Here is a 6,000-nt window from a genome sequence, read left to right as displayed (position 1 = left end):
GATGTGCACGAAGGAGATGCCGACTGTTGAGGTGGCCCAAGTGGTGAATGTGATCTCCAACCTCAAGCTGACGGAAGGGTCTTGGCGATTCGGCAAGCGGCCATACTCCAGTGCCAACCCGCCGCCGCCTGTAAGTTTCTCAACTCTTTTCTTTTCAGTACCTCATCTTGGTCTTGGTCCTGCCATCTTTGAATGGTCGATTTTTGTAACATAGATCTTCATGTCTCTGGCGACGACCGCCATCATACGGCCAGGTGGAGACTACCTGCCGGACCAGGCGGTGAGCAATGTGGATGACCCCGACTTGGGGGCCGCAGCCCTGGAGGACGATGATACATCTCCAATGTATTTATAATTTTTTATTGCTCCATGATATATTATCTACTGTTTTGGACATTATTGGGCTTTATTATCCACTTTTATATTATTTTTGGGACTAACCTATTAACTGGAGGCCCAGCCCAGAATTGTTGTTTTTTGCCTGTTTTAGGGTTTCGAAGAAAAGGAATATCAAATGGAGTCCAAACGGAATGAAACCTTCGGGAACATGATTTTCTCACCGAATACAACTTAGGAGACTTGGACCCTACGTCAAGCCAATTAACAGGAGGCCACGAGGTAGGGGGGCACGCCTGTCCCCCCCCCCCCCAGGCGCGCCCTCCACCCTCCTGGGCCCCCTGTTGCTCCACCGACGTACTTCTTCCTCCTATATATATCCACGTACCCCCAAACGATGAGATACGGAGCCAAAAACCTAATTCCACTGCCGCAACTTTCTGTATACACGAGATCCCATCTTGGGGCCTGTTCCGGACCTCCGCCGGAAGGGGCATCGATCATGGAGGGCTTCTACATCATCATCCAAGCCCCTCCGATGAAGTGTGAGTAGTTTATTTTAGACCTACAGGTCCTTAGTTAGTAGCTAGATGGCTTCTTCTCTCTTTTTGGATCTCAATACAATGTTCTCCCCCTCTCTCTTGGAGATCTATTTGATATAATCTTCTTTTTGCGGTGTGTTTTTTGAGACCAATGAATTGTGGTTTTATGATCAAGTCTATCTATGAATAATATTTGAATCTTCTCTGAATTATTTTATGTATGATTGGTTATCTTTGCAAGTCTCTTCGAATTATCAGTTTGGTTTGGCCTACTAGATTGGTTTTTCTTGCCATGGGAGAAGTGCTTAGCTTTGGGTTCGATCTTGCGGTGTCCTTTCCCAGTGACAGAAGGGGCAGCAAGGCACGTATTGTATTGTTGCCATCGAGGATAACAAGATGGGATTTTCTTCATATTGCATGAGTCTATCCCTCTACATCATGTCATCTTGCTTAAGACGTTACTCTGTTTTTAACTTAATACTCTAGATGCATGCTGGATAGCGGTTGATGAGTGGAGTAATAGTAGTAGATGTAGGCAGGAGCCGGTCTACTTTTCTCGGACGTGATGCCTATATACATGATCATACCTAGATATTCTCATAACTATGCTCAATTCTGTCAATTGCACAATAGTAATTTGTTCACCCACCGTAGAATACTTATGCTCTTGAGAGAAGCCACTACTGAAACCTATGGCCCCCGGGTCTCTTTCTCATCATATCAATCTCCATCACTTCATTATTGCTTTGTTTTTACTTTGCTTTTACCTTTTACTTTGCATCTCTATACCAAAAATACCAAAAATATTATTTATCATCTCTATCATATCTCACTTTCGTAAGTGATCGTCAAGGGGTTGACAACCCCTAAGCGCGTTGGTTGCGTTGAGCTATTGTTTTTGTGTAGGTACGAGGGACTCGCGCGTAGCCTCCTACTAGATTGATACCTTGGTTCTCAAAAACTGAGGGAAATACTTACGCTACTTTGCAGCATCATCCTCTCCTCTTCGGGGAAATCCAACGCAGTGCTCAAGAGGTAGCAAGAAGAATTTCTGGCACCGTTGTCGGGGAAGTTCGCGCAAGTCAAGATTTGACTCCCTACAATGAGCCATTTCTGGCGCCGTTGCCGGGGAGTCTACGCAAACGTCAACATACCAAGTACCCATCACAATCCCTATCTCCCGCATTACATTATTTGCCATTTGCCTCTCGTTTTCCTCTCCCCCCAATTCACCCTTGCCGTTTTATTCTCCCTCTCTCTCTCTATCCTCCTTCTCTATTTGCCTCTTTTTGCTCGTTTGCTTTTTGTTTTCTCGTACGGTTAGAATAGTTGTTTACTTATTACTAAACAGAGAACCTAAGATCTATGGATCGTCATCCGCTTGCTAATCTTTTTAAGAGATACAATTATGATGAACCAATTGCTAGTGAGTTTTGTGCACTAGATTATCTTTATGAAGTTTTGCATGAAATTCGTGAATTTGAAAATTGCGATGAAGAATTTTTTGAAGTGATTCATGATAGATCTTTGAATAAAAAGCATGATTGCAATGATGCTATTGTAAATTCTATTAATGTCAATTGTGCTAATAATATGCAAAACCATAAGCTTGGGGATGCTAGTTTTGCTATGACCTCTACTTGTTGCAATGATCATGATTGGGGTGATTCTTCTTACAATCTTGAAAATTTATTTAAGCCCCATGATGAATATGAGATTGATAATAGTGTTTGCAATATTATTAAAAGTGGGTTTGGAGAGGTCATGACTTTAGTTAATGTTAATCCCACTATTTTGGAAGAGTGTCAACTTTGCATGCATGTGGATCGTGTTGAAAATATTTTATGTGATAGCTATTTTGTTGAATTTGATTATGATCCTACATGTAATTATTATGAGAGAGTAAAATATGGTGGTAGAAATTTTCATGTTACTAAACTACCTCTCGTTATGTTGAGATTGCTATTGTTTCTTTCCTCTTCCTTGCATATGCTAGGTTTTTGCTTGCCTTGATAGTTTGTTTGCCTATAAGATGCCTATGCATAGGAAGTATGTTAGACTTAGATGTGTTTGTCACATGCTTCATGATGCTCCTTTTGTGCTTCAATTCTTGTCTTTCATGTGAGCATCATTAAAATTATCAATGCCTAGCTATAAGGCTTTAAAGAAAAGCGCTTGTTGGGAGTCAACCCAATATTTATCCTTGTTGTTATTCAGTAAATAAATTATTTAGCTTCTGTTTTGGTTGTGTTTTTTGTGTTCAATTAGTGTTCGTGCCAAGTAGAACCGTTGGGAAGACTTGGGAAAGTCTTGTTGAACTTGCTGTAAAAAAACAGAAACTTTAGCGCTCACGAGAACTGATGTCATTTTTATTTGGAAAGTGCTATTTAGTTAATTATTTTTGAAGATGATTAATAGATAAATTCCTCACGTCCAGCAATTTACTTTAGCATTTTTGCTGTTCCAGATCTTGCGCTATCTACAGATTACTACAGACTGTTCTGTTTTTGACAGATTCTGTTTTTTGTGTGTTGTTTGCTTATTTTGATGAATTTATGGCTAGTAAAATAGTTTATGAACCATAGAGAAGTTGGAATACAGTAGGTTTAACACCAATATAAATAAATAATGAGTTCATTACAGTACCTTCAAGTGGTCTTTTGTTTTCTTTCACTAACGGAGCTCACGAGATTTTCTACTTTAAGTTTTGTGTTGTGAAGTTTTCAAGTTTTGGGTAAAGATTTGATGGATTATGGAACAAGGAGTGGCAAGAGCCTAAGCTTGGGAATGCCCATGGCACCCCCAAGATAATCTAAGGACACCTAAAATCCAAAGCTTAGGGATGCCCCAAAAGGCATCCCCTCTTTCGTCTACTTCTATCGGTAACTTTACTTGGAGCTATATATTTATTCACCACATGATATGTGTTTTGCTTGGAGCGTCTTTTATGATTTGAGTCTTTTCTTGTTAGTCTACCACAATCATCCTTGTTGTACACACCTTTTGAGAGAGCCATACATAATTTGGAATTTGATAGAATACTCTATGTGCTTCACTTATATCTTTTGAGTTATATAATTTTGCTCTAGTGCTTCACTTATATCTTTTAGAGCACGGTGGTGGATTTGTTTTATAGAAACTATTGATCTCTCATGCTTCACTTAGATTATTTTGAGAGTCCTAATAGAATGGTAATTTTCTTAATAATAGATATGCTTGGTATTCAAGGTTTGTAAAACTTTCTTTTGAGTGCGTTGAATACTAAGAAAAAAATTGATGCTTGATAATTGTTTTGAGATATGAGGATGGTGATATTAGAGTCATGCTAGTTGAGTAGTTGTGAATTTGAGAAATTCTTGTGTTAAAGTTTGTGATTCCCGTAGCATGCACGTATGGTGAACCGTTATGTGATGAAGTCGGAGCATGATTTATTTATTCATTGTCTTCCTTATGAGTGGCGGTCGGGGACGAGCGATGGTCTTTTCCTACCAATCTATCCCCCTAGGAGCATGCGCGTAATACTTTGCTTTGATAACTTCTAGATTTTTGCAATAAGTATATGATTTCTTTATGACTAATGTTGAGTCGATGGATTATACGCACTTTCCTTCCTTCCACCATTGCTAGCCTCTCTAATACCGCGCACTTTTCGCCGGTATCATACACCCACCAAATACCTTCCTCAAAACAGCCACCATACCTACCTACCATGGCATTTCCATAGCCATTCCGAGATATATTGCCATGCAACTTTCCACCGTTCCGTTCATTATGACACGCTCCATCATTGTCATATTTCTAGCATGATCATGTAGTTGACATCGTATTTGTGGCAAAACCACCATTCATAATTCTTTCATACATGTCACTCTTGAGTCATTGCATATCCCGGTACACCGTCGGAGGCATTCATATAGATTCATATTTTGTTCTAAGTATTGAGTTGTAATTATTGCGTTGTAAGAAAAATAAAAAGTGTGATGATCATCATTTTTAGAGCATTGTCCCAAGTGAGGAAAGGATGATGGAGACTATGATTCCCCCACAAGTCGGGATGAGACTCCGGACAAAAAAAAGAAAAAGAGGCCATAAAAAAAGAGAAGGCCCAAAAAAGAGAGAAAAATAGAGAAGGGACAATGTTACTATCCTTTTACCACACTTGTGCTTCAAAGTAGCACCATGATCTTCATGATAGAGAGTCTCTCATTATGTCACTTTCATATACTAGTGGGAATCTTTCATTATAAAACTTGGCTTGTATATTCCAATGGTGGGCTTCCTCAAAATGCCCTAGCTCTTCGTGAGCAAGCGAGTTGGATGCACACCCACTTAGTTTCTTTTGTTGAGCTTTCATATACTTATAGCTCTAGTGCATCCGTTGCATGGCAATCCCTACTCACTCACATTGATATCTATTGATGGGCATCTCCATAGCTCGTTGATACGCCTAGTTGATGTGAGACTATCTTCCCCTCTTTTTGTCTTCTCCACAACCACCATTCTATTCCACATATAGTGCTATATCCATGGCTCATGCTCATGTATTGCGTGAAGATCAAAAAAGTTTTGAAAATGTCAAAAGTATGAAACAATTGCTTGGCTTGTCATCAGGGTTATGCATGATTTAAATACTTTGTGTGGTGAAGATAGAGCATAGCCAGACTATATGATTTTGTAGGGATAACTCTCTTTGGCCATGTTATTTTGAGAAGACATAATTGCTTTGTTAGTATGCTTGAAGTATTATTATTTTTATGTCAACATGAACTTTTGTCTTGAATCTTTTGGATCTGAATATTCATACCACAATTAAGAAGATTTACATTGAAATTATTCCAAGTAGCACTCCACATCAAAAATTTTGTTTCTATCATTTACCTACTCGAGGACGAGCAGGAATTAAGCTTGGGGATGCTTCATACGTCTCCAACGTATCTATAATTTTTGATTGCTCCATGCTATGTTATCTAGTGTTTTGGACATTATTGGGATTTATTATCCACTTTTATATTATTTTTGGGACTAACATATTAACCGGAGGCCCAGCCCAGAATTGATGTTTTTTGCCTGTTTTATGGTTTCGAAGAAAAGGAATATCAAACGGAGTCCAAACGGAATGAAA

This window comes from Triticum urartu, chromosome 2 (assembly GCF_003073215.2).
Source record: "Triticum urartu cultivar G1812 chromosome 2, Tu2.1, whole genome shotgun sequence".
Taxonomy (NCBI): Eukaryota; Viridiplantae; Streptophyta; class Magnoliopsida; order Poales; family Poaceae; genus Triticum; species Triticum urartu.
This window is presented reverse-complemented; position numbering follows the sequence as displayed.